We start from the raw sequence: 14,840 nt of genomic DNA on the forward strand, positions 1-14,840 counted from the left end.
CACCAACTCTGCGTCTCCTTTAAGGACTTCATATTCTACAGTATTGTTAATATTTTTGTAGTATAGTTAGTATTTTTGAAATCTAACTTGTAAGTTGAGCAAATCATTTCCCCACTAGGTGATGTCAACACTACCTCTATACCTGAACTAGCATTAGCACAACTACCATCAAATTCTAAAGTCCACAAGTAATCACCTTAATTTCTCTTTAATTTTTTTGAAATACAAGGGGTATCATAGAAAATAATATAATTAACAACTACATTTCATGATACAAGATTTGAGACCTAGGATCATCTAATTTGAAGGCATTGAATTCTTATCTTCTGGTTCTAGCTTCACCATTTTATCTCCATCTTGGATAGGGGCACAAGACTAGTCTAGTTTTATTTTTCCCCCCATGTCTTCGCAAAAACTTCTACTGAGAAACATTCCATAGCTTACAAGGATGTATATCACAAGAATAGTGACTAGAAGTCTTTTTGAAGGGTAGATAGCAAGGCAACATGAGTGTCTTTTATCTGTCCAAGAAAGGGTACCTTTTTTGCATCCATTGAATAACATCTACCAAAAGTTTTAGTCAATGGAAGGTATAAAGCTTTTTCTACAGAAGTAGGCAGTAGATTATCAGAGGCTCCTGAATCTATGATATAATTACTCAATCTATTCTCATTCATAAACAAAGAAATGTAGAATGGATCTAGTTTTTGATCTGGGCATGTGGCCAAGACAATAGAATATTCTTCTTTAAACAACTTAGGGAGTGCAAAATCTTCATCAGTCAAAGAAGTTCCACTAGTGCTATCTTTATTAAGATTATGAACATTAGCATTAATATTACCATGACCTCTATCTTTATTATTACAATGATCAATAATCTTTGCAATAGATTAGGATTGAACTTCAACTAATCTAGAGGAGATATCTAAATTCTTACTTCTTTATAGTAATGTATTATTTCAAAGGAATTAGTTGACTTACCTTTGTGCTCCTTTTGTAAAGTTGAAGTTATCATGCCACTATATTTATTAGCTTTGTTTGATGGTGTATTATTTTCAATAGGAATTGCCTAATTTTTATTCTTCTAACCTTTGGTCATTACTAGTAATTAAGGTCCTTCTAGAGTTGCAAAATAGTTGCCTCTTGCTTCTAAATCAGATTCATACTCCAAGAAAAAAAAATTAGTGTCACCATGAGGAGTATGATTATCCTCACCTTCAAGATATTCAATATTTTGTTATTTATTATCCACTATTTTCTTATATCTAATCATGTCAACACATGTATCTCGATCAGGATCTACCATTAAGTGAAAAGCACACATATTTTGTCTTTTTGGTGCAAGTTTAATTGTCAATCTAATAGGTGGTATTTGCAACGTTTTACCTCCACTTGGTTATCTAGAATCTTTTTGATGAGGTTGATGAAAATAATGTGTAGGCCTATTGATTTATTTTTTAAATGAAATTATCTCATTAGGTAATTTTTGAGGCATGGCTTCTGTATTATTTGAGGTACTATCTGAATTACCCATGGTTCCAGATTGAAATTTGCTATGCTATCATGTCATCCTCCATTTCCAATACTATTGATTGGGTAGCTTGTAAGTTTTCTATATTTTCTCTTCTAATTTGATATCCTAGATTAGGAGGCATAGGGCTAATGTAGAAAGTATTCTTATTATCATCTATTGGTGCACTTGCAGCATGTATTTTTTTGATGAGTTTATTAAAGTTTGGGTTAAAGTCTCTCATAGAAATTAATGGTTCTTTATTTATCTATGCTAATTGCAACAACAATACTTGTGCATCCTCTGTACTTTTATAACATTCTTCAAATCTTTGTTTGATAATATCCTAATTTTTGATGTATCCTATAGCTAGGTCTTGATACCAATTAGTAGCATCTTCTACAAGGGTATCTATAAACATTCTGACAACCACATCCTCATATTGAAGATTCACAACGCTACAGGCTTTATGAAAAGAACTTAGGTGTTGTTCTGTAGAGTAGGTACCATCACCATTAAATTTTGGAAAGATTTTCCTTGATTCTCAAGTGGAAAATCATTATTATCTCCAAGGGTGAGATGACCAATAACATTTTCCCAAGGAAGTGCCATAGCTAATGATATACTGATCTAGTTTGTCTAGAAAATAATAGAAACTAGAAGTGTTTCACCAATCAATAATAAAGAATCAAAAATTGGAGGAATATAAGTCCTAGAAATAGAAGGAGAAGAGTATTTACTTATCTTTGTTCTAGTAGGAACAACTATAGACAAATGAGTATCTTGAAGTTCCATAGTGACAGATTCCCTTGCACATTCTCTTCCTTTTCTACAAAGATCTTCTAGAATAAAGAAAGTTGGACTTCTTGAGTTCCTCATATATTGGGTTGATCCTTCCTCTTTCTTTGGCACTCCTAGTATAGTTTGGATCCAAGACGTATCAAATGTTTTATAAAATTGTGTTTTGAGTTTACCTTAATCCAAGTGATTAAGGAAACTTTACTAGTCTTAACTTTGAATTAGCTTTTTTCTTTCTAGTAGCTTGAGTCTGTAAAACTCAAGTTGATTTCCACAAGACCTTTCCTGTAACTCAAATATATATGGAATTAGAGTTCAAACTAATATGAAGGAAAATTCTTCAGATCTTTCATTTTTGAATTCATCCCTAGTAGAGTCACAAAAAACTATTGGCTAATAGTCTATTCTCCTTTTAGATTTTATAACCTTACTCTTTGATACCCAATGTTTTGAAGATTTAAAATGATATTACACATAAATGGTTTCATTTATGTATTGTATCACTACTCTCTAAATTATAAGATACAACTACCTTATCACTTGCAATGATATGCAATGAATATGTCTTTATTAGATCATAAGTTCTGACAAAATAAGCTCTTAATCTGAGACCAGTAAATGATAACCAAATTGTTTGTAGGCACAAATAATTAAGGAAAAATAGATTTGAAAAACCTACCACACCCAATGAAATGAATGTAGTAGATTATCTTGATATTTCTAACTTTTACTTCTACTCTAAATGCATATTAACTATCTAAATGTAGAATAGGAAAGGAAGAAGAAATGCACATGAGAGAACATGGAATTCTTTTCACTAATAGACTTGAAAGAAATTGTAATTCAACAAGTCACTAATAGATTTATTTACATTTATGCTTCAATTCCCAACAAAACTATCTAAGATGTTATGAAACCACCAAGAGAGGAAGTAGAACCATATTTAAAGAAAGTAAATAGAATCACCTATATAGTAATTACTAGAATGAAATGGAATCCACCTAGTTATCATAGAATCACATACAATTTTCCTTCAACTCTTAATGTAGAAACTAATTTAAGCATGGGAAACAAAACATGACAAGAAAATAGGGTAAATGGAATTAAAGAGCCAATTCACCATCAAGCTTTTTGACCTTTGTATTATCAAAAGAGATTAAATTTAGAGTTTTTGGTCATCCCTTAGTTCAGTAGAGAAACAGTCATAAAATATAAAGTAAAATAAAATATTAAATTATTTAATGATATGAATATGTGGCATCTTTTTTGTCGATGATTTTGAATCCATGGTACTTCTAAAAACACATGATGACTATATATATTACTTCAACTTTATGAAATCCTATAGAAATCTTGAATTCTTCATGTGCATTCTATTGTTTCACACCAAGCCTGTTTAATTCATATTATAACGATTACTACAAATTTGAATTTCCATCGTCAAATCAATGATCAATATTAAATCATTATAGCCTTCTTTGTTTTCCCTTTATAATTTCCTCCATGGTTCCCTCTATATACACACATCAAATTCTCATTTTCCCTCTTTACTTAAACATAAGGCATCTTTGGAAAGTAGGAATATGAGCATAGTTGATCTCTTCAAATCTGATGACTATGATTGAAAGCCTTAAACTCTATTTTGATCTTACGATGAGGGCATCATTGGTGTACCATTGTATCTATTTGAATTTTTATGATCTTACAATAATTTAAAGCATTATTTGAAATAAAATAAATGGGATCTAGCTAGCAGGTAAGAATTTGACTTTTAACTGGCCAATGGCATGAATTATTTCACCAATTTAACTTATGACCAACCCACATAGCTTGTTATGATCACATCTAAATCATCCATTCCTTGAATCAATGATGTGCATTTACTTATTTGATATTAAGGGTTTTTGACCATTTCTAGTAGCATGGATTTCTTTCTCTACATTTCCAATCTTGATCATCTACATTTTCTTCTATGAAACTACAACATAGCATGAATCTATGTCTTGAATATGATTAGGAACAAAGAAAGATGGTTTAGTATAATATCAATACCTTGTTCTCATTAGGAAACACATAAAAAATGCTACATAATATAATTACCTAGCTTTGGATGAATGCATAGCTCATATGATTTCTTGTGTCCAGTTAACCCAAAGGAATGATGAGAAGAAAGACTAACCTATGGGAAATCTAGACTCAAACTCATGATACTGACACTTGATTTAACTCAAACCTAAAGCAAAAAGATTAACAAACCCTAGCCTTAACACCCATAGAAACACCAACATATAGAATACCAATAGAAAGGGAGATCAAGGAAGATGCATCACTAGTCTCAAAAGAAAAATCAAAAAATTCTTCCCTTATCAATGGTGTTATTAATGTATCATACATCACATCTAGTTATATTTATTTTCCACCAATACATGTGATTATCTTTTCTCTTGTCATGCCTATCTATACTTCAAATATTTCAAAAATACTTATTTAAGTGTGTCTAACTTTAATAGAACATTTCAAAGTCTTCTAATTTAGGGTAAAATGTCTATGCCAATAATAAATTATATATCAATAAATGATACTATGGTATATTTATGGATCTATGTTCTCCTTTATGTTTTTTCACTCTCTATATATGCATCCCCATATATATTTTGTCTACATGACTTACATTCTTAGCCAAGATAGGGCTAAGAGTTTCAAAAGAAAATAGTTCAAAAAAAAGTTAACTATAAAAAATAATGTCCATATAATTAATATGTAAGAGAGTATTATTAACTTCATTTATATAATATGGGGCATATTACTATTTAACCTAGTCTACATGTGCACAAAATTACTAAAAATATTGTGATGCAAGAGCATCCTAGGTTGCCTTGTTATCCTCCTCATTTTGTTCACCTAGTAGTTCATTCAAGTGCTTAGCAGTCCTTCATGTTCCTAGCTATTCCTTCATGTGCCTAGCAGTCCTTGATGTGCCTAGCAATTCCTTCATGTGTCTAGGAGTCCTTCATGTTCCTAGTAATTCTTTCATGTGCCTAGAAGTCATTCATGTGCCTAGCAGTTTCTTCATGTGCCTAGCAGTCCTTCATGTGCCTAGTAGTTCCTTCATGTGCCTAGCAATCCTTCATGCGCCTAGCAATTCCTTCATGTGCCTAGCAATTCTTCATGTGCCTAGCAATTCCTTCATGTTCCTAGCAATCTTTTTTTCTTCATGTGCCTAGTAACCCTATTTTCTTCATGTGCCTAGTAACCCTATTTTTTGCATGTGCCTAGTAACCCTATTTTCTTCATGTGCCTCGTAACCCTATTATATTCATGTGCCTAGTAACCCTATTTTCTTCATGTGCCTAGTAACCTTGTTTTCTTCATGTGCCTAGTAACCCTATTTTCTTCATGTGCTAAGTTACTATAGCAATTCCTTCATGTGCCAAGTTACTATAGCATTCATTCATGTGTCAAGTTACCCAATGCATGAGGAGTGATTCTTCATGTGCCAAGTTACTTAGTGTATGTCGAGTGTTTCTTCATGTGCTGAGTTACTTAGTGTATGCCGAGTGTTTCTTCATGTGTCAAGTTACCCAATCTATGCTGAGTGTTTCTTCATGTGCCGAGTTACTTAGTGCATGTCGAGTGTTTCTTCATGTGCCGAGTTACCCAGTGTATGCCAAGTGTCAGTATTTGGATGTAATTTTGCAAGCTGAATTGCATGATTTATTTCATTCGTGACATTTATGTTAAGATCTTTTCTTGGGATGAGTCCAAACCATTGTTGGGTCAGTCTTCCTCATATGTAATGATTCTAGAATGATCTTTAAGCCATTTTGGCAAGTATAAATAGAATGTTCAGGCTTAGAATTAGGCAAGTTTTGGAAGAGAAGAAGTTTTGGAGAAGCTTTTGGGAAGAAGGTTAGAGACCAGAACTGAATGTGTGAATTTGTAGTTGGATCTTTGAATGAGAATGTATTTGTAATTGGCTATAACCTAGAAGGCCTTATAGCTAGGCATGTAAGATGATATCCTGATGAATCAACAAAACTAATTCACTCTTCTTCCTCATTTGGTTTTTGTTCTTTGTCTCTGTTTCTATTGTGTTAACTCTTGTAAGGTGGTTTGGATAGTTGGGTGAGCCTTTGGCCCTAGTTATTCATCCTCTTCCCTATGTCAGTTGGTATCAGAGGTTGAGGTTCATCCTTGTGGAGATTGGATCATGTAGAACCCTAATTTGGATTTTGTTGTAGCATGGAAAATTTGCGGATTTGACTTATAACTTTTAGAGGGTTACAATCTTGCCGGAACCTAATTTGTAAAGATTGTTCATGGTAGAGGAAATAATGTTGATAGTGCTATTTCAGATTAGTTGAGACAAATTGTAGCTAGATTAGATTTTGTGGAGATAGCCTAGAGGGGAGGAGCACATCTTGATGATGTAAGTGATGATGAAGCAGTAGCACAAAACCCTAATCAAGAACCTGAAGAAGACCAAAATGAAGCAAGATTGTTGAGAGTATTGTCTAGAGAAAATTTAAAGCCTTTTGTAGAAGTTGTTCCTTATGATAGAAAATTGGATACCAATGCTATGCTAGATTGGATCTCTGATATGGAAAAGCTCTTTGAGTATGAAAACACTCCTGATAATAGAAAGGTGAAGATTGCAGTCACTAGGTTGAAAGGTCATGCATCACTATGGTGGGAGCACTTGCAAACTGATAGACAAAGGAGAGGAAAGGAGAAGATCAAAACTTGGCCAAAGATGGTGAACAAGGTAAAGAACAAATTCCTTCCTACTGATTACCAAGTTAGCTTGTTGAGAAAGATGCAAAATTTGAAACAAAAAGACATGACTGTAAAAGAATATACCAAAGAATTCTATATATTAGACATTAGATCTGGATATGTGGATGATGATGTTGAGAAAATTGCAAGGTACATTAATGGATTGAGATCTAGAATACAAGATGAGATAAGTTTTGTGAAGCTAGAAAGTGTAGAAGAAGCATATCAATATGCCTTGAAAGCTAAGAAGATCTTGACAAAGAAACATGAACAAAGACAAAGAGGTAGATGTGGTAGATTCCAGAGAGGCAGAGGAAGATCTTATGGAGAAAGTGGCAGATTTGACAGTTTTGTGTAGGATAAAGGAAAATTTGAATGGAAGAATGATGACAAACGCAAGACTGAATGGAAAAGTGGTATTTCTTACTGAGGAGGCACTAATTCTTATCAAGGAAGAGGTAATTCTTATTCTAGAGGTGGATTTCATGGTAAATTTTTTAGATGTGGTAAAGAGGGACATAGATCTTTTGAATGTAGATCCTATGAAAGTAGACAAGGTAACATAAATGTTGTGATTCAAGAAGATGATGAGGATTCACCAAGTGGACTTGAGGCTAGAGAAAATTTAATGGTGAGAAGAACCTATGTAATAAGAGAGGTGATGAGCAACTTGTTTTAAGGAGAAGTCTTTTCAAGACAAGATGTAAGATGGCTAGAAAATGTTGTAAAATGATCATCGATAGTGGAAGTTCTACAAATCTAGCATCATAAGAGTTGGTTACCAAGTTGCAGTTGGAGAGGCTGAAACATCCCAAACCTTGTCATGTTTCATGGATCAAAGATGAGCATAAGATATTGGTAAGTGAGTAATGCCTTGTGAAGTTCAAAATTGGACATTACTTTAATGAAGTTTTGTGTGATATTATGCCCATAGATTTTTGTCATATTTTGTTGGGTAGACCTTGGAAATATGATAGGTATGTTGTACATGATGGAAGATTGAATCAATATACTCTCTAGGTAAATTGGAAGAAACAAACATTGTTGCCTTTGATCGAAAGTCTAGATGAGGTTAATTGTACTGCTATAAAAAATTACATGGTTAATGGGAAACAATTTGAAAAGGAAATGAAAAAGAATCAAGTCTTTTTATTTATAATTCCAAGAAAATCAAGTTTTGTCAATGGAGACCGAGTGCAAGAAAATAGTGTTAACCGAGTGCTAGTTAGTGGCGACTGAGTGATAGATGGTAGTATTGACCAAGTGCCAAGAGAAATATTAAAGTTGTTGAATGAGTATAAATGCATTATTGCTGATGATATTCCTGATGGTTTACCTCTGGTAAGAAGTATAAGTCATTGTATGGATCTGATCCCTGGAGCTAGTTTGCCAAACAAAGCACCATATAGATTGACACCTGTAGAGAATGAAGAACTTAATAGAAAAGTGCATGAATTATTGTAGAAAGGTTTGATCAGAGAAAGATTTAGTCAATGTGATGTACCTATTGTATTAGCACCTAAAAAGAATGGAGAATGGAGAATGTGTACTGATTCTAGAGCCAATATAACAGTGAAATATAGGTTTCCTATGCCAAGGATGGATGACATAATGGATTGTTTGATTGGAGCAAAGTATTTTACCAAGATTGATTTGAAGAGTGGCTATCATCATATCAGAATCAGAGAAGGTGATGAATGGAAGACTGCTTTCAAGACAAAAGATGGTTTGTATGAATGGTTGGTAATGCCTTTTGGTTTGAATAATGCACCTAGTACTTTCATGAGGTTGATGAATGGAGTTGTAAAAAGATTCTTGGGTAAATTTGTGATTGTTTATTTGGATGATATTCTGATACTCTGCAAGACTAAGGAAGAACATCTTGAGCATATTAGGCAAGTATTGCAGAAGTTGAAAGAGGAAAATTTGCTAATTAATCTGAAAATGTGTTCTTTTATGCAAGAGGAGATTGTGTATTTGGGATTTGTGATTTCAACTGATGGATTGAGGATGGATCTTGAGAAGATTAAAGCAATTTTGGAATGGCCTACACCTGAGAATGTGGGAAAGGTAAGATCATTTCATGGTTTGGCTAATTTTTACAGAAAGTTTATAAAGAATTTTAGTGTTGTTTGTAATGCTATGACTGAAACAATGAGGGGAGATAAAAAGGAATTCAAGTGGACACATGGAGCTAATAAGAGTTTTGAGACTTTGAAACAAAATGTTGCTATATTACCTATATTGGCTTTACCTAATTTCAAAAAAGTATTTCAAGTTGAATGTGATGCAAGTGGTAATGCAATAGAAGCTGTATTAAGTCAAGTAGGTAAGCCAGTTTCTTTCTTTAGTGAAAAGTTGAACAATGCTAAAAGGAAATATTATGTGTATGATCAAGATTTGTATGCTATTGTTCAAGCATTGAAGAAGTGGAGAAATTATTTGATGCCTAAGGAGTTTGTGTTGTATAATGATCATAAAGCTTTACAATACTTGGGAAGTCAACATAAATTGAATCAAAGACATATGAAGTGGGTTGAGTATTTGTAGAGTTTTACATTTGTGATCAAGGATAAGAGTGGCGTTACTAACAAAGTTGTTGATGCATTGAGTTGAAGACATTCTTTGTTGACTGAAATGAAGGTTGAAGTTCTTGGTTTTGATGAGATGAAAGAGTTATATGATGTTGCTCCTGATTTTTTTGAGGCATCTAGAGAGTGTAGAGTACCAAATCTTACAGATCACATAGGTAAGTATGATGAGTATTTCATTAAAGAAGGTATGTTGTTCAAAGGCATTCAGTTGTGTATTTTTAGAAGTTCTATGAGGTTGAATCTGATTAAGGAAAAGCATAATGGTGGATTAGCTGGACATTTTGAAATTGAAAAGACATTGAGTTTTCTAAAAGAGAAATATTATTGGCCACAAATGTATAAGGATGTTAAGAAATTTGTGAAGAGTTGTGGAGTTTGTCAAGTTGCAAAGGGAGTGAGTCAAAATACTGGTTTGTATACACCTATTACTATTCCTGAGAAACCTTGGACTGACATTAGTATGGATTTTGTTCTTGGATTGCCTAAAATAGTGAAGAGGTATGATTCTATATTTGTTGTAGTGGACATATTTTCTAAGATGGCTCATTTTATACCATGTAAGAAGACATCAGATGCTGAGCATGTTGCTGAACTTTTCTTTAAAAAGATTGTTAGATTGCATGGATTACCAAGAAGCATTATTTTAGATAGAGACAATAAGTTTGTTGGTTATTTTTGGAAGACTTTGTGGAAGAAGATGGGTACTAAATTGAAGTTTAGTTTTACATTCCATCCACAAATAGATGGATAGATAGAGGTTGTGAATAGAAGCTTGGGTAATTTTCTAAGATTTTTAGTTGGGAATAAGCCCAGTAATTCGGAGATGGTATTAGCACAAGCTAAATTTGCATATAACAATTCTATGAATAGGAGTACAGGTTAGACACCTTTTGAAATTGTTACCAGAATGCATCCTAGAGGTATATCAGATTTGAGAGATGTTGTTGGTGAAGAAAAGAAAAGTGTTGCAGGAGAAAAATTTGCTGATTTTATGGAGTCTTTGCATAAGGAAGTGAAGTTGAGGTTGGAACAAAGCAATCAGAAGTATAAGGAGAATGTTGATATGTCTAGAAGACACCATGATTTCCAAGTTGGTGATGAGGTGATGGTTCATCTAAAGAAAGGAAGATTCCCAGTTGGAACATATAGCAAGCTAAAGATGAAGAAATTTGGACCTTGTAAGATCCCGAAGAAGTTTGATAGTGGTAATGCTTATGAAGTTAAGTTACCTGATGACATGGATATATCTCCTATATTTAATATTTCTGATTTGTATAAGTATCAGAAGTTAGAGGATGAAGTTTTTATACCAGATGATTATCCTAAGAAACAGATTGAGGAAGTTGAATAGATATTGGATTAGAGAGTTGGAAAGAGTACAAGATGAAAAGATTACTATGAATATTTGGTGAAGTGGAAGAACAGACCTATTGAAGATGCTTCATGGACTTCTCAATTTGAGTTGGATTCAGCTCAGGTTGGGACATCTCAATGATGTAGGAGAATCATTTCTTTCAACCCCAGTTGTCTAATGCAGGAGAATCCTAGGTTGCCTTGTAATCCTACTCATTTTTTTCACCTAGTAATTCATTCATGTGCCTAGAAGTCCTTCATGTGCCTAGCAATTCCTTCATGTGCCTAGCAATCCTTCATGTGCCTACTAATTCCTTCATGTGCCTAGAAATCCTTCATGTGCCTAGCAGTTCCTTCATATGCCTAGTAGTCTTTAATGTGCCTAGTAGTTCCTTCATGTGCCTACTAGTTCTTCATGTGCCTACTAGTCCTCCATGTGCCTAGAAATTACTTCATGTGCCTAGCAGTTCTTCATGTGCCTAGCAATCCTATTTTCTTCATGTGCCTAGTAACCCTATTTTCTTCATGTGCTTAGTAACCGTATTTTCTTCATGTGCCTAGTAACCTTGTTTTCTTCATATGCAAAGTTATTGTAGCAATTCCTTCATGTGCCAAGTTACTGTAGCATTCCTTCATGTGCTGAGTTACCCAATGTATGTCAAGTGATTCTTCATGTGTTGAGTTACTCAATGTATGTCAAGTGTTTCTTCATGTGCTGAGTTAGTCAGTGTATGCTGAGTGTTTCTTCATGTGCCAAGTTACCCAATGTATGTTGAGTGTTTCTTCATGTGCCAAGTTACTCAGTGCATGCTAAATGTTTCTTCATGTGCTGAGTTACCCAGTGTATGTTGAGTGTCAGTATTTGGATGTGATTTTGTGAGCTGACTGCAGGATTTATTTCATTTGTGATATTTATGTTAAGATCTCTTCTTGGGATGAGTCCACACCATTGTTGCATCGAACTTACTTTTATGTAATGATTCTAGAATGATTTGTAAGCCATTTTGGCAAGTATAAATAGAAAATTTCAGGCTTAGAATTAGGCAAGTTTTGGAAGAGAAGAAGTTTTGGAGAAGCTTTTGGGAAGAAGATTAGAGAGCAGAACTAAAAGTGTGAATTTGCAGTTGGATCTTTGAATGGAAATGTATTTGTAATTGGCCATAACCCAGAAGGCCTTATAGTTGGGCATGTAAGAAGATATCAATCAATAAAAGTAATTCACTCTTCTTCCTCCTTTGGTTTCTATTCTTTGTGTCCATTTCCATTGTGTTAACTCTTGCAGGGTGGTTTGGATAGCTGGGTGAGTCTTTGGCCTAGGTTATTCATCCTCTTGCCTGCATCATATTGTGAATAGAAAAAATCTAAGAAAACAATTGACATATATATATATATATATATATATATATATATATATATATATATATTTCATTTAAATAAATAATTTTATAAGATTGTAATAAAAATATTTATATGTTTCTTTATGTGAATTAAAAATTCATATCTCTAGTCATGATTGATATCGTTATATTAATGCAATCTAGCTTTGAAAAGGAACAAATCTATCCAAGGGGTTTAGCTTAGTTGGTTGAAGCAATGAGTTTTCATTGTGGAGACCTTGGTTCAAATCCCAAGAGGGACATCTTTTTGGAATTCTAAGTTGTGACTCTTCATCTTCTATGAGTTGTATTTGTCTCACTATAAAAAGGTGGATTCTAAGGTTATAAGGTTGTAAGTGTCATGTTCTTGCTCAGATAGAATTAGTGGTGGAAATTTATTAACGAGTTTTCCATTTGCATCATTATAACTCTTTTCAAATATACAATGTAACATTTTAGTTTACTTATGCGAACTCCATTTTTATTTTCTATTCTTTTTCTTTTACTCCTTTGTTAAATCTGTAGGTTATTAGTATTTTGTATAGACTAATTAGTATTTGATATGTGCTAAATATATTGCAATTACTTTACACTAAATATTATATTATTAAAATATAAATTTTTTAAATCAAATCATGAATCATATTCACATTAATAAAAGATAACTCTTAAAATTATTATTTTTACAAACCACCTGGCCAATATAAGAGCTAAATGAATTCAACAAATCGAATCATAGAAAAATAATTTCTTAAAATTGTAATCTTAGCAATCATGCATCTATGCTATGCAACACATTAGTTCAATAAAAAAATTAAAAATCATTTAATTTTTCAGTTATAGAAACTAAAAAATTTAATCACTAGTGAAACCATAAAATCTAAAATGTAACACAATAGTACTTAGCATACCAGCAAGTACTAACAAAGGGCATCCATTGGACCATAACTATGATGCTCTTGACCTAGTTTTTTTCTTCTTTGTACGACAACCATGTAACTATTGTAGCTTCCACTATCTAGTTTATCCTTTTTAGATGTTGTGTTTTGCTTTTCAAGTGTCCCACAATGTTGGATTCAAACACAGAATTTAACGATCACCCTTACCTATCATATAATATTTTTTTATGATGGGTAGCTTATTTTAATATCCTTCATTTTACATTTTTGAAAAAAAATTGATTTTTATTTTTTTAGTTTAAATTCTTTGAACAATCTTTTTTCAATTTTGAATATTTTACAAATAAAATAATAATAAATATAAATTTATAAAGTATGAAAAGCCTTTATGGACATGTAACCTTAAATTAATATAAATATTAAACAAAAGTTTATTCTATTCTATTTAACAAGATTCTAAATTATTATAAATGTATATCAATCAAAATAAAAAAATATAAATATTTTTCTATGTAAAATATAAAATAAGATAGATTTATGATACATATATATTATAAATATTTTTATGACATCACCCTTTGTATATTATGTAGTAAAATATTGACTTTTCTAAATATTTCAATTTAGTAATAAATCTAAATTTCATTTCAATAGTTTTCTAGAAATTTGGCTTCAAAAACACTAGACCTCATTTAATTATCAAAACAATTTTTTCAAATCTTCTATTAAAGAAGTCTCTTGATTTAATTTTAACATATAATAAAAATATTTTATGAGGGTAATATAATCTAGTAAGAAATCAGAAATTCATCATTTCATGTATTCCAAAAATATTAGTCTTGAAATTCATTTCGAAACTTTTTTCTCACGAATTGCATATAGAGAGAAGAACAAAGAATGAAACAAATGGTTGCAGGATGGAATAGCTTTAAGAAACTAGACAAAGGTCAAGGTAGTTTTGAGCTAGATTCATCCAAGCATGGACTATTAACAGATCACCTAGAGGCATTTGGAAAAACTATGGAATATAATGGCACCAATGCCACTGTGGTAACTGTAACTCTACCGAACAACATGGATAAGAAATCAAGTTAGAATGCTACATCTGGAATTTCCTTCACACTAATGGTAATAGATCATTCCTTATCAAACATGCATGGCATACTTTAGCACATGAATGGTTCTCTTCCAAACATGCATGTAATGGGATCTAAATCAATTTATGTGGGGGAGAGATCTAGGCTTAAAAAGGTTACCGATTATCTCCCACAAAGCCATGATTGTCATGTTCTAGTTAATCCTCTAGGGGAAGTGATGCGGGACACTAATTACTAGACTAATCATGCTTTAATATGTGAATTTATTTTTATTCAAATTTCCCTATCTTCTCTTGAGGCATGGATTCATTGTTCATGACAGGTGGAAGGAGATATGGAGATCATGTTTTTCTAGAATAGTTATTTGTTGGTTGTTTTCTCTTGCATGTTTGAGAGGGATTGTGTTTTTGAAGTGGTGCTTATTTTTACAATAATGT

This window comes from Cupressus sempervirens, chromosome 10 (genome assembly GCF_028749045.1).
Source record: "Cupressus sempervirens isolate cs-2001-9-10 chromosome 10, ASM2874904v1, whole genome shotgun sequence".
Taxonomy (NCBI): Eukaryota; Viridiplantae; Streptophyta; class Pinopsida; order Cupressales; family Cupressaceae; genus Cupressus; species Cupressus sempervirens.